The sequence below is a fragment of the Lemur catta genome, chromosome 1 (assembly GCF_020740605.2).
Source record: "Lemur catta isolate mLemCat1 chromosome 1, mLemCat1.pri, whole genome shotgun sequence".
In the NCBI taxonomy this organism is placed as follows: domain Eukaryota; kingdom Metazoa; phylum Chordata; class Mammalia; order Primates; family Lemuridae; genus Lemur; species Lemur catta.
In genome coordinates this window covers 122,718,304-122,734,151 of record NC_059128.1, presented here as the reverse complement: position 1 = coordinate 122,734,151, position 15,848 = coordinate 122,718,304, and the positions used below count along the sequence as shown (strand labels likewise).

Genomic DNA, 15,848 nt, shown 5'->3' with positions numbered 1-15,848 from the left:
GAATTATGATACTGGAATTCCCTTAAGAAATTATGTTCTTTTTTTCCTTCAAAGATAAAGTCCTTAAGAGGATGAGATCTTATCTTGCAGGAAGCCATGAATTCATTGTGGAGGAGAATTATTTGGATTTCACTCTGGTAAAATGTGAAGTACCTTTCGAATCCTGTACTGTTTCAGTGATTTCTCTTATGCATGAAAATAATCTTTCACATTTTTCAAAACAGACTAATCTATCTTTATAGAATTGAAGAGTTATACAAGAAAATGTAAGGGAAAGAAATGAACTTATTTCTTTTTGATAAAGTGACAATGTAAAAACAAGGCAAAAATTTAAAAAGTATTGTATCTTTGAAAATCCACATTTAGTTATGTCAAAATTCACATTTTCATATATTTTTGACAGCGAAACATTCATTGAAAAAGTTGGAAATTTTACCTTCTTTACAAATAAATGTTGGGAAGATTATAAATTCTAAGTGGTGAAAATGTAATCTGAAAATAAAATTATGATCTAATTTAAAATTAAAGAATATGTTAATTTTTCCAAATTTCCTTTGTCTTTTAACATTGAGTTTGGACTCCTCTGCTACTTTCTCTCAGTGAATGAGCTACTCTAATTCACAGATAATATTTAAAAAATATAAAATCATAGACAGGAAGCAACAATTAAAGTTCTGGTGCTTCAATCAAAACTAAATAGTGCTTTAAGTGGTACCAACAATCAGTGGGCTTTCCTTTTATTAAATCATGTATTTTTATTAACAAAACAAAGCTTTAGCTTTTTATATGCAGACAGAGGAAATATGCTCGTAGAAGCACAATGTCTCCCATTGTCACCCTGACGGACAGAGTTTATTATTAACAATAGTGTAATACAGAGAGTTTGGAATTCTGTCTGTGAAGATTTAGAGCCTGCCAGTGGGTAGCAGCTGTTTTAAATTTCAGAGGACAGGCGTGAGTTAGCGACGTTTTGCAAGAAATAAATGAGCCCTCAGCACACACCAATTGCTGGTAAATTCAGAAAGTGATAAACATTCTTCTTGAACAAGAAAGCAAGATAGGAAACACACCGGCAAAGATTTACTTTCAAAACAGGAAAGATTCTGTTGTGGAGCTGAGACATTAGCTGGAATTTCCCCATTATTCTATTTTCACCTTTCCCCTCATCTTTTTCCATTGAAGACCATCTTCACATTTCAATGGCTTTCATAAAATCTGAGATTTTGGTAAAAACATCCACAAAGCAAAAAAACTTGACAACTCATAAAGTAACTTCCATTTTAAAACTAAGAGAGTGTTCGAAATAATTTTTCATCAACATGTACTCAACATAACTTTCTTCCTTTGGGCTGTATTTTTTTTTTGCAGAAATAGCATTAACAGTTTTTAAGCTATCAAACAAAAATCAAACCAATATATATATAAAAAATCAAACAATGAAAAACTGTACAGAAAACCAAACAGTCCTCAAGCCATACAATAATGAGGCTAGTAACACTATATTAAGTAGACATATGTTTTATGATTTTATCCTTTGGTTGGCATTCCAGAAAGCTGGTGAAAAACTCTGAACAAACTTCTTTCTCTTCATTTTATTTTTTTATTGGTACATAGTATTTGCACATACTTATGGAGTACATGTGATATTTTGTTACATGCATAGAATGTGAAATGATCAAGTCAGGGTATTTAAGGATATCCATCACCTTGAGCATTTATCGTTTGTGTCTTGGGAACATTTCAAGTCTTCTCTAGCTATTTTGAAATATACAACACATTGTTGTTAACTGCAGTCACTCAACTCTGCTATTGAACATTAGGACTTATTCCTTCCATCTAACCGTGTGTTTGTACCCATTAACCAACCTTCCTTCATCCTCCCCACCCAGTACACACTCCTTTCCTAGCCTGTGCTATGTATCACTCTGCTCTCCAACTCTCTGAGATTAACTTTTTAGCTCCTATACATGAGTGAAAACATTCTGTGCCTGGCTTATTTCACTTGATAAATGACTGGACCTCCATTTACATCCATGTTGCTGTAAACGAGAGGATTTTCATTCTTTCTTATAACCATATAGTATTCCATTGTGTGTGTATACCACATTTTGGTTTTTTTTTTTTTTAGTGTTCTACATGTGCTTTACTTTGTCATTACTTGGAAACAAGCTTTGCCTTTAGAATATGGATAATAATATGACAATAATTATGTCATCATATGATTTAAAATTTATAATTGATAGTAATTTTTCTCAGTTTTACAGTCTATTACAGTAGAAGTGAAAAATTTGGTCACAGTGAATGACACTGTCATTATGTCACTAGCAATATACCACATTTTCTTTATCCATTCATCTGTTGATGGACATTTAGGTTGATTTCATGACTTTGCTATTGTGAATAGTGCTTCAATAAACATGTGAGTGCAGGTATCCCTTTGATATACTGGTTCTTTCCTTTGAATAAATTCCCATTAGTGGGATTGCTGGATTATATAGTAGTTCTCCTTTTAGTTTTTTGAGAAATCTCCACTCTGTTTTCCATAATGGCTATGTTAATTAACATTTCCATCAACAGCATACAAGAGTTCCCTTTTCTACACATCCTCGCCAGCGTCTGTTATTTCTTGTCTCTTTTACGGTAGCTATTCTAACTGGAGTAAGAGGATATATCATTGTGGTTTTTATTTGCTTTTCCCTGATGATTAGTGATGTTGGGCATTTTTTCACATACTCGGCTGTTTGTATGTCTTCCTTTGAGAAATGTCTACTTAGATCCTTTATCCAATTTTTAATCAAATTATTTGTCTTTTTGCTATTTTGTTTTTTGAGTTTCTTATATATTCAGGATATTAGTCCCGGTCAGATGAATAGCTTGCAAATATTTTCTTTCATTCAACAAGTTGTCTGTTCACTCTGTTAATTATTTCCTTTGCTGTGTAGAAACTTTTTAGTTTAATATAGTCCCATTTGTCTGTTTTTGTTTCTGTTGCCTGTGCTTTTGAGATCTTAACCATAAAATCTTTGCCTATACCAATGTCCTGGAGTGTTTCCCCTATGTTTTCTTCTAGTAATTTTAGAGTTTCAGGTCTTATGTTTAAGTCTTGAATCCATTTTGAGTTGATTTTTGTATATGGTAGAAAGAGGAGTCTAGTTTCATTCTTCTGTGTATGGATATCCAGTCTTTCCAGCACCATTTATTAAAGAGGATGTTCTTTTCCTCAATGCATGTTCTTGGTGCCTTTGTCAGAAATCAGTTGGCTGTAAATATGTGGATTTATTTTTGGGTTCTCTATTCTATTCCATTGGTCTATGTGTCTGTTTTTATACCAATATCATGCTGTGTTGTTTACTATAACCTTGCAATATATTTTGAATCCAGGTAGTGTGATGTTTCCAGCTTTGTTCTTTTTGCTCAGGATGGCTTTGGCTATTTGGGCTCTTTTTTGCTTCCATACAAATTTTAGGATTGTTTTTTCTATTTCTGTGAAAAATGTCATAGGTACTATTACAGTAATTGCATTGAATCTGTAGATTGCTTTGCGTAGTATGGTCATTTTAATGATATTCTTCTAATTCAGGAGCATGGGATATCTTTCCATTTGTTTATGTCCTCTTTAATTTCTTTCATCAGTGTTTTGTAGTTTTCCTTGTAGTGCTGTTTTACCACCTTGGTTAAATTTACTTCTAGGAATTTTATTATTTTGTAGCTATTGTAAATGAGATCGTCTTCTTGATTTCTTTATCGGCTAGTTCATTACTCTGTAGAAACACTACTGATTTTTCTATGTTAATTTTGTATCCTGCAACTGTACTGAATTTGTTTATCAAATATAAGGTTTTTTGGTAGAGATAGGTTTTTCTAAATATAATATTATGTCATCTGCACAGAAGGAAAATTTCACTTCCTGTTTTCCAATTTGGATACATTTTATTTATTTACTTGTCTGCTTGCTTTGACTAGGACTTCCAGTACTATGTTGAGTAGAGTGATGAAAGTGGGCATCCTTTTCTGGTTCTAGTTCTTAGAGGAAAGGATTCAGCTTTTTCCTACTCATTATGATGTTTGCTGCGGGTTTTTCATATATGGTCTTTATTATTTTAAGATCTGTTCCTTCTATGCCTAGTTTTTTAAGAGTTTTTATCAGGAAGGGACATTGAATTTTATCAAATGCTTTTTCTGCATCTACTGAGATGATGATGTGGTTTTTCATCCTTCATTCTATTGATGTGATGTATCACATGTATTAATTTGCATATGTTAAATCATCCTTGCACCCCTGGGGTAAATCCCACTTGATCATGGTGTATTATGTTTTTGATGTGCTGTTGGATTTGGTTTGCTAGTATTTTGTTGAGGATTTTTGTATCTATGCTTATCAGGGATATTGGCCTGTAGTTTTCTTTTTTTGTTGTGTCCTTGTCTGGTTTTGGGATCAGGGTAATGTTGGCCTTGTAGAAAGAGTTAGAGAGAATTCCATCCCTTCAATTTTTTGTAATAGTTTGAGAATTGGCATTAGTTCTTTTTTATAACTTTGGTAGAATTCAGCAGTAAAGCCACCTGGTCCTCGGCTTTTATTTATTGGGAGACTTTTTATTGCTGATTTAATCTCATTATTCATTATTGGTCTGTTCAGGTTTTCTATTTCTTCCCAATTCAATCATAGTAGGTTGCATGTATCCAGGGACTTACCCATTTTCTCTAGTTTTTTTCCGTATGTTAGCATATAGTTGTTCATAATTATTTCTGATGATCTTTGGTATTTCTGTGATATCAGCTGCAATGACTCCTTTCCTATTTCTGATTTTGTTTATTTAGGTCTTTTCTCTTTTATTCTTGCACACCTCTTCTTTAAGTCAATTGTGTGGATTTTTAACCTATCAACTTTCTAGTATTTTTAAATATCACGTAATTGTTGTGAATGAGAAAATTCATTTTATTAATAATCCTAACTCAAAAGAAAAACAAATTCCCTCAAGGTGTCATTTTAATATTCTGAAATAGATCTTCATGTCTGTCACTTGACAACCTACAAACTATACATATTTGTTATTTCCTTGTCTATAAATCATCTTTCAAGAAAACCTATGACAAGAAGGATCTATAGTGAGAGGGAAAGTAAAAACTGGGATAAAAATATAGGATAGTAATATAAGCTATGCTTAACATAATCAAATTATTATTCTACACTGTCATTCACTTCTAAAATTATATGATTATCACCAAAATAGTGTGGTTTTCAAAGCTGTGTACATTTTTGCCATCACCAAAAATATGATATACACACGCACACATTGAAACCACATAGTCTGAGGTAAATAAACTGAATTGAACTGATAAAATGCATTTTAGATCACTTTTAGGTTATGTAATAAATTAAAATATGATATTTTCTCAAATACATTTAGCCTACTCTTTGTGAAACTATCATGTGTCAGTATTAGGAACATATATTAATCATCCCTTATAACAAAAATTAGAGTTCCTTATAATAAAAATTAATGTTTCATTAATAAGGATACATATTAATCATTCCTTTTAATAAAAAATGTTATAAACTTTGTGATAAAAGGTAAGGTTTAAAAATAAATATTAAAAATTTTGTTTTAATAACAGGAAGTAAAATAATTCCCATTATAATGGTTTACATTACTGCTTCCAAACATGGCATGAGGATATGACAAAAAGATATTTTTTGTGATTATGATCATAAATGCCCAATCATTACCTCATTAACCACATAAAATTAGAACACAGAATTAAAACAACAACTACAAATAGGGAAAAAACAAGTAGGGGAAAAATCTTCAGGATGCCCCTTCAGTGCTCCTCGCATTTTGATAAAAAGCTTGTCCTACATTTTTATTTGCTTTTTTGGTTTAATTTTTTATTTTTTTTAATTTTTATTGTTTTGAGACAGGGTCTTGCTGTCTCCTGGGCTGGAGTGCAGTGGCGTCATCATAGCTCACTGTACCCTTGAACTCCTGGGCATAGGTGATCCTCCTGCCTCAGCCTCCCAGTAGCTAGGACTACAGGCACACACCACCATGCCCGGCTAATTTTTTTAGTTTTTGTAGAGATGAGTTCTCACTATTGCCCAGGCTGGTCTTGAATTCCTGGCTCAAACAATTCTCCCACTTCGGCCTCCTGAAATGCTGAGATTATGGGCATGCACCACCATGCCCAGACACATTCTTATTTCTCATATGAAATTTGGGTCTACGTATGGTCTCTCCCTTGCAGTGCAAGATCCTTGGCATTAGACCAGACGCATTTTCACTTTTCTTGTTTGTCTGCCAGTATTGTGCTATGCCCACAGTTTCCTTAAAATGCAATTTAAAAACACACCCAAACTCTGAAGAAAAATCAAAAAACAAAAACACACCCAAATAAATAATAATATGTCTTGTCCTTAAATTTAATCACAAAGACATATTAGCAGCTGCTTTGAAGGGAAGGATTCAAGCAAAGCTACTATAGTAGCCAATTCCTTTAGCTAGTGCTTTGAAGGGAAAGGATGATAAGCTTTGATGTCTAGTACAAGTCTTGAATCTGAAGGAGCGAGGTCTTGGAAGCCCTGAAGCCTCAAACCATGGAAATCTAATTTTCACTTAAATAAAATTCATTCTATTGAAAATGGCTTTATACATTAAGAATCTCTGATGCATATCTTCTACTAATTTGTCTTCCATCTTCTGGAAAAAAATAATGTTGATATAATCTATATCACAAGATATAATATAGTAACTCTTAAGGGTACAACAGCAATTATTGCTGTTAACTAAATGGAGAATTTTTAAACTCTATGAAGAGACATTTAAGGAGTCAGGATCTGGAACAATTTCAAAGATTTCATAGTTCTGAAACAAACACATATGCCCAGAAAAACTTAGTTGAACATTAAATTTACCTATTATGTGTTTTAACTTCTTACAAATATTTTCAATGTATGATAATTAAAATTTTATGTTACAGAATACATATGCTAATTTTTCAAAAAGTAGGCTTACTTTCAGATTTATTAAATGTGTTTACTCATTCAACACTTTTATCAGTCACATGCTTTATGCAAGATACTGTGATATTGACTGTGTAGGAGAAAAATACTAGTAAGGCACAGACTTTTAATGATCATTCAGTCCAACGGAGATAAGATAGGTAGGAAACAAGTAAAAATAATACAAGATATAAAATTCTAAGTATATTTCAATTTCAGTTATGATTGTAAGTTCTAAATAAATATTTGGCAATTCAAAATTGGCAATTTAATTATAAGCCATGAACAAAGTTTACTAAGTGAATTTATGTATACACACACACACACACACACACACACGTTTCTTGGAACATACGTAGCAAGTGCTATATACATGTGAGCTATTAGCTGTATTCCAGGAATGTAAGGATGAATCAACATTATGAAAAATTTCTAGTTTACTACGTTAACAATTAAGGAAGAAAAATATATGTACTTGTGAACATATATAAGAAATACATTTGATAAACTTCGGCAGCAATTCACCAAAAACCCAAACCAGCAACCATAATGTTAAAAAGTAAACGAGTAAAGCCACCATTGTTAAAATCAAGAAATAGAAATATCTACTGTATCAGTCAGGGCCCAGTCAGGAGGTAAAAACCACACCAGTTATTTTAGCAGAGAGAATGTAATATAAAGAATTATTATGTAGGTATTAAATTGTTCATGAGGTAGCCAAAAAACAAAAGGAGAACTCGGGGTCACAGACGGAGCAGCTGCAGAAAGCAGCTAATTTGCTGTGATTGGAAGAGATCAAGAAGAGAGGTTGGATTTTGTGAAACTTAGGAGCTTGGCGAAGGGCTCTCTTAGAAACGAAATTCAGACCTCAGAGCAGAGGATGCTGCTAGTGTCTGAGGGGGCTGCAATGAGGAGGGTTCTGCAAATGTTCGAAACGCTATTAATTGGGTTCACCTGTTGCTAGGACGGAATTGCTGCTGCCAAGATGAAGCAGCATTGGCGGGATGCCTCTCTTAAACAGAGGGAGCAAACAGGAAGCCCTCAGAAAACAAACAGGAAAGGATAATTTCCCTCTTCCTTCTGCAGCCTGCGATCCCCACCCCCCGAGTGCTGCTATCAGCAGAGTTTAATGGGAAGCCAACTTACAAAGCAAACATACGTTTGCAGAGCTCCAGCCCAGGCAGAGTACCAAAGGGTAGGTTTGTAACTAAGACAAAACTTAATAAATGACATATTTACTATCATCATTATTATTCAAAATTGTTTTGGAGATTTAGGCTAATACAGAAGGTTAAAGAAAACCCAAATTATAAGTAATAACATAAATACTAGGAAAAAAGAAAATTCACTTTATTTGCAGGAGACATTATACCTAGAAAACCCAAGAAACTGTATTGAATTATTTTTTAAAGTAAGAGAATTAGGTAAGGTGGCAAGATGTAAGATAAATACACAAATATCAATTGATTTTTCTCTGTGCTAGCTGTAACTTTGCCGTGTAACAAAACCACTCTCATGTCACAGCGGCTTACATTTATTTCTCGCTAAGGTTGCGCGTGGGCTGAGGGTTGGTGCTGGGGGACACTCCTGCATGGCTGTCGCATGTTCCTGCGCGTGTTGCTGGGTGTGTTAAGCAAGCCAGAGCCTGCCCGTTTCCCACCCAGCCTTTGCTCAGGGCTGTGCCCACAGCGAGCAGTCTGGAGGGAGAAGGTGACTTCCACCGCTGCGGCCAAGGGCAGGCTCACTCGCTACTTGCTGTGAAGCGGTCGGTTCCCAGCTCCGGGTCCCTTTCCTGTAATGCACCCACAGTTTGTTCAGGCGGCCACCTGGGCCGGTTCACTTCGCCGCTGTGGGGACAGAAGCAACACAAACCCCGCTGACGTTCTGGCTACCGCTTTTGCTGCAATAAAGTCTTTTGTCTCTGACCCAAGAGGCTTCTGTCAGCGTCCGTGAAACTGGCCAGTTCGTACGTTGGCTTGAACGAAGGTGAAGCGCGAGAGCCTTCCCGGTTCTTCATGGCTGGCTGCGGCTCTGCCCCAGGCCGTGGTCAGCAGGTCCGCTTCATGCTTCTCGTTCCGGGATCCAGGCTGGAGGAACAGGCCCCTCTGGACGTTTCTGTGCCAGGGGCAGACACTCACCGGACCAGGTGAAATCACACAACTGATGTAAAGCTTCTGCTGGGATGTGCGTGTGTCACTTGCATTCACACTCACTGGCCAAAGCGCGTCCGCGGCCAGCCCAGACCAGGAAGGGAGCAGCGTCACCTCCGAAAGCGCCGCAAGGTACATCCTGCAGGCTTGGACGTACAGACCTCTGACCACAGAGAGAGGAAACAATGACCAATAATACGATCTACCAAACTCACGAGAACCAGTTAGATATAAATGGAAAATGAAACCTTTACAATATCAAAGCAAACTATAAAAAGAATAAATTTAACAAAAAATTACAATGTCTGTATGCAATTCTTTTCCCGAAGAACATAAAATAAAACCTCAATAAATGAAAACTTATGCCATGTTACTGGATGGAAATATAGTACGATAAAAATTTCTATTTTAATACATTTGGATGCAAATTACATCAGAATCTCAGTTTATGATGCTCTTTCAAATGAGAATGGGTTATATGTCTGTGTAGGGACCAACTAGATCGTCCATGAGAAAGTGTTAAGTGATAAAGCAAGTTGCAGGAAAATGTGCAATAAAATACTATTTTGTAAAATAAAGCACTACATATCTGCATACATGTTAATATAAATATGAATATATATGTTTTTAGGTGCATGAGAATAGTATGGACAGATAACTTGATTTACAACAGAGGAATGAATTTATAGGGAGGCTGGGGGAATGATGCCTTTTTCTTTATATATTTCTATGTTGTCTGACAAGGAGGTTCAGTCCACAATGAATAAGAAATTAGAGAATCATAAAAATATTTAAACCTTGTCTAAGTCACTGTTAAAGAGTGGCATCTTTTAGATCCCAATACAGTCGTGCACATAGAATGAGCAAATATTTTGCTTCTGGGCTCAGGGTTGAGGGAAAGTGAGGCAGTCATATAACAACTGCCACCAGCATCACTTGTTACTCCTCAAAACCAGCTTGGCACTCTTGAAAATACTCCTCATTAACATTTTTTTTTTTTTACTTCTATCGGGCAGCTGAGGATGGCAGCCGAGACACAACTCCAATGAGACTCACCTGTATATCAAGGTTAGATCCAGGCATATTGCAAACAACAGGGGTTCAACTCCCTCTGTGTGTTTTATGTCTGAAACCACCAATCAAAGAGACCATATGGCTCCTGTCTCAGCTTTAGTGACATTTAAATCAAATTCACACAAACCTTATTTTTGTGTGGGTAGACTTTATTACTATAGAGTTCAATTCTCTGCATTATATGATATTAAATATCAGAACACATTAAGAAGAAACTCACGGCTACGAAGATTTTGTATCAAGTAAAGCTGGGTGTGGTAGCACATGCCTGTAATCTCAGCGGCTGGGGAGGCTGAGGCAGGAGGATCACTTGAGCCCAAGAGTTGGAGGCTGCAGTGAGCTATGATCGCACCACTGTACTCCAGCCTGGGCGACTGAGTGAGACTCTGTCTTTAAAACATAAAAAATTAAGGTTTTGTATAAAACAGCCCTTTTAGTCACGGGAGGACAAAACGTCACAAATCTGGGAGAAATTCTCAGGGAACAATGCATTCTGAGTGTTGCCAAAAGTTGACCTGAGAGGACATTTAGAAGCTTTTCCAGAATTTTTCTTTTTTAGATTCTACAGTCAGGCATAGGAATGTCTCACCTGACTATGTCACACTTTGAGTTTTGGAAAAGATCAAATCATTGCGTTTTCTTACTAGTATTAATAGTTTAATGCAGCTCATGATTGCCTGCAAGATCCTTGTGCTGCACCATGTGTTTCTGCATGACTCGTGGTTAAGGATGGTGTGTAAGAAAAGGAACTGTGTTCACCCCTTTGGGGGCTACAGCTAAACCTAATAATATCTTTGAAGTTCTGTCAAACTTCTGAACAAATGAGATTTTAAAAATCAATAAGAATGTGCATTTAATAATGCTCTAGCAACATGAAATTCAAAGTGAGGAATTCAGCAGAAAAAAAAATTAGTTATTCACTACTAAACATCTAAAACCCTGCCTGGAAAACTATTCATGTCATTTTCAACGTAGTCGATCCCATGAGAAGTATCAAAATGTATGCCCTACTTTGTGAGAATTTGAACACTTATGACAAAGTTCTCATGCTCTATCCTGAAGTTTGTTAGTTATCAAAAGGAAAGATTTGGCTGGAGAATACAGGGGCCTCATTTTCAAAACATCAAGAAAACCACCAATTACTTCAAACTTTCAAAACTAATATCTTTCATGGTGCTTGTTACATTTGGCAAATGCAGTTGGAATTTTGTGTACGGAACCTAAAATTTTAAGAGGCAGACACCAATGTTAATGTGTATTAAGCATACTTCAGGCAGTTGTAACCAAGATCCAGCCACGGAGAGAGCAAATTGCTGCTAAAATGGGTCTCTTTCCCTTTCTGACTTAATTCTTGAAAGTGATTTCAGGGGAAAAAAATGTATAAAATATCATCTAGTTTGCCTGCAATATAAATTCAGGTAATATTTTCCTGACATTATAGCAGAAAATTCCATTTGGAAGTTTGGGAGGAAATTTTTACTCACTTATATTTTATAGTTGCTAAATTATCCCCAAGAGGAGATTTGGGGAATCAAATTTTATTTTAGTTGCAATTTCCAGAAAATGATTTGGAACAGTTTTAGATAAAATAGGTTCTTATTTTACCCCAAATAAGTGAGCAGACCTTGCACGTCCTTACCCAATTTTCATCGACTATATTTGTGAAAACTTTTGCTTTAATGTTTACACTTCTGGCTATGACAACAAAGCCACATGATAGACTTGAGATTACAAATGACCCACATTGTGTTCTTGCTTCCAAATTGCCCCTAAACTCATTTCCAAAGAACGCTCAATAGCAGATTCAATATGTACATAAGGTCACACAATTAAAACTAAAAATCTGTGCTTCAAGTTAAAGGATAAATCTTTCTTCTAGAATACATTTGCTATTATTTTATTCATGATATTTAACTCCATAATTTCACTTGGAGTCAAGGAGACCAAGGTGTTGAAGAAGGAGGAGGTTAACATGATTCTCGGCTCCCTTTATACGACTTCAGGGACGGTACCTTTATCACAGCGGCATCAAGCTGATGGCAATTCCCACACGCACCGTGTGTTTCACACTTACGTGCCTGCTCAGGTGCCTCTTTCCTTCCCTGACATTCACTTTTCCTCAGCTTGTTAGCTAAGCAAATTTCTCTGTATCCTTCAAATACAAGATCAGGTGAGTCATTCACTGCAAAAAGCCTGGTTCTGAGGGAGTGGCCTTTCCCGCACAGTCCCAGAGCATTTGGCACAACCTGTCAGCCCAGCACTGTCCACACACCGTGTGCTCCATGCTGCCTGGAACCATCTTTTATTTTATTTTATGCACGAAGCCCTTGCAGAGTATCTGTCGCCCGCTAGTCTCTCAACGTACGTTTATTGCCCAGCATTTATAGATGAATGCACGCAGGTATACATGTTACAGAGAGTTAAGTACAGAAGAGTCAAGGATTAAGTTGTGAGTGGTGACAGTGGGCAGCCAGGGAAGGCTATGGAGAAGAGGTGGCACCAATAGGATTCTCAACTTAATAGGCTATGCCATGTAGACGGGGACGTTGCAGGGAGCATGAAGAGAGAGGACCTCAGCCAGGGAAAGAGTATATAAGGAAGGGAGGGAGAGAGGGAAGAATAGTAATAAAGGAGGCAAAATGTATGGAGGTTTAAGGCAATAGGGAGCAGTGGGGAGTGTGGCAAACTACAGGGTACATTTCTTATTTAAAGAGAGAGGCCATTACCTTGTCATGTGGGAATTTGGAGCCTAACATCATCAGATCCTTTTATAAAAAGAGGAGATAGAAATTGGTTATGAAGTCTCCCAGTTTTAGATTGGCAAGTACAGTTGACCCTTAACATGGGGTTTGGGATGGCGACTCCCATGCAGTTGAAAATCCACATATAACTTTTGGCTCCCCCAAAGCTTCCCTGCTAATAGCCTATTGTTGACCGGAAGCCTTACCAATAACATCAACAGTTGATTAACACACATTTTGTATGTTATATGGATTGTATGCTGTATTCTTACAATAAATTAAGCTAGAGAAAAGAAAATGTTATTAAGAAAATCATAAGGAAGAGAAAATATATTTACTGTTCATTAAGTGGAAGTGGATCATCTTAAAGGTCTTCATCCCCATATCTTCAGTTGAGTAGGCAGAGGAGGAGGAGCAGGAAGAGGAAGGGCTGGTCTTGCTGTCTCAGGGGGGGCAGAGGCAGAAGAAAATCCGTGTATATGTTGACCCACATGGTTCAACCCTGTGCTGTTCAAGGGTCAATTGTAATTTGAAGTCTTGACACAGGCTAGAAACACACATCCTTGGGCCAAATGTGTCTAACAACTGTCTTACGCACGTAACAGGCAGCACGTGAACTGTGGAGAACAAGCTTTGTCCACACACCAGGTGGGTAGTCACATGGTGGTCTGGGAATTACGTGCAAACATCATTTCATCTCAGTGGCATTTCCTGCTGTCGCGCTCACTGATGAGAGTGGGCCTCCCGTGTGATCATTCTGTGTGAGGGCACTGCTGGGTTTGTGGGGAACCCTGAGAAATTTCACACTCCCGAGTGAAATGGAAAGATCTGGAAAAATCACTCCAGATAGTTTCCTCTCACACTTTAAATACGTTACCAGGGGAGAATATAAAGGGGAAACAACAAAAGGCCCAAGGACAGAAATCTGGGGACACCCACCTTTACAGTGTGTGAGGAGAGAGAAAGGGAAATCGCTGATGAGAGACAATGGACCAGAGAGCGTGTGCCGCAGACACCAGAGAACGGGGCCAGGGAGGTCGCTTGTCAGAACTGTGCTCAGGTGATTTAGTGCACTTGTTTCCATTAACAGAAAGACATGACAGGTAAGTTTAATGACTGCTGCAATTACTTCTTCAACATTCTTGTGCACGTGTGTTCAAGAGTTAACATTCCCTGACAAACAGCACAGTGTGAGACAAGAGATTGGAGCTCATTCCACATCTGCTTTTCTTTAACCTTTCTGCACAGGAAAAACAGTCCTCATGGCTTTGCCCAGTTTTTAAACTTGGAATTGTCTTCCATGGAACTGAAAAGGCCTCATGCACATTGAGATTAATCTCCTAGTGTTGAAACTTCTGGAAACCTGGCGTGGAATTTTCTTCTTAGATTGGAAATCCACATGAGAAAGATGTGCCACTAGAAGAAGACAAAATGGGAAACGTTCGACCTCATCAGCGATCCAAGATACACAAACGAAAGCGGCAGTAACACAGCCTCACTGGTTTGCACTGATGACGATCTCGAGCGCTGACTGCTTTCCTGTGACTTCTCTACCCTGAAACCTTGCTGGAAGCAGCACAACTGGGACAGTGTGTATGGAAAAACAATCTGGCGATGCATTTCAGAACCACAAAATATCCTGGCTCTGTATTTTTTGGAATTTAATTTGAAATCTATAAAATTAAAAATAACCCAACTACATACATAAAGGCTTTGTGTCGCCTTTATTTATAAAGTAAGTACACCCAGAACAGGTACTAACTAGTCCCGTAGATTACCTTAGGTTGGTGTCCTGGGAAGCAGAGCCTGAGCTGGGGATTCTCGTGCGGTTCTAGCCAGACGGCACACGCAGGTGAAATCTATCAGGGGTGCAGGGAGAAGCTTGATGCGCATGTGGGTTCAGGCCACAGGGAGGTCTAGAATGTGAACAGCCCCACGGCAGTGTCCCACCTGGAAGCAAGGCTGTGGCCTTTCGCATGGTGTCCATCATCGGCTGAACCTCATCTCTTGGGGACGGCGCAATCCCTGCACCACCAGGTGAGGCAGCTGCTGGTCACTCCGGAGAAGGGCTCAGCTCCCAGCACCGGGGGACGCAGGTGCTGGCCTGGTCAGGGTGACTGGCTGCTGCAGGCACCCCTGTCCCGTGCAGTTGGAGGATAAGACTGATGTGTAGACCCAGCTAAGTTTATGTGTCTAGCATTCATCTGGGGCAGATCTCTCAGACTAGAGGGTTAGGGTTTGTCCCTTTTTCTTCTGGGAACAGCAAGTCCCTTTATCTGTGAATGCTTCTTCCAGTGGGAGCTGCTAAATTGTTTCTCCAACCGTCCCCACCCTCTTCCGTCCACCCCACCTTCTCCTACCACTCTGGCCAGAGATGAATAGCTGAAAAGATTGACAAAAACAAAAAAGAAGCCGCTGACTGGTGGGTGGAAGGCAGAAATCTGGCTTTTACCGATTCGAAAGTGGGGGAATGTGTCTGTTTTTCTGGTTAGTACTAACCTGGTGGATCACGGTCACAGAACGGATGAGTCAGAAGCAGGTCCGGCGTCCTACGGGAGCGTCTGTCCTGTTCTGCTTCAGGCAGTGGAGTCTGTGGCTTTTAATCCGAAAACCGTGATCTCTCTCCAATGCTTTGAAAGATGCAGGGACTGGAGAATCGGCCGGTCTTTTGCATGTGATTTTCTCAGCGTTAGTTTCCGGTTTTTAATCTTTTTGTTTACCTTCCTGGAGAATTTTAAAGAGAAACCGGGAGGAATCTCAAAGCTATCAGGAGTGGCCAGTCCTCTGCCTGGTTCACTGGGAAGAGTGTTCAAATGGAAAAAGAAAGCATTTACACATTTGAAAACTTTTTTTGAGAATTCTTTTAAATGGATGTCTTTTTACTAA

General features: G+C 38.0%; 1 long non-coding RNA gene across 3 annotated transcripts; it reads right to left on the bottom strand.

The window, feature by feature from the left end:
• Positions 1 to 7,721: 7,721 nt before the first annotated feature.
• On the bottom strand, positions 7,722 to 15,607 carry LOC123639968. 3 transcript variants are annotated; one of them, XR_006735846.1, is made up of 4 exons: positions 15,462 to 15,607; positions 14,741 to 15,098; positions 13,301 to 14,378; positions 7,722 to 9,310 (listed from the first exon to the last, which is right to left on the bottom strand). It is a non-coding gene; the product is annotated as an uncharacterized LOC123639968 (long non-coding RNA). The 3 variants fall into 3 exon arrangements; XR_006735843.1 differs by lacking the exon at positions 14,741 to 15,098; XR_006735844.1 differs by lacking the exon at positions 15,462 to 15,607 and having other exon boundaries at positions 14,741 to 15,171.
• Between the last annotated feature and the right edge of the window lie 241 nt (positions 15,608 to 15,848).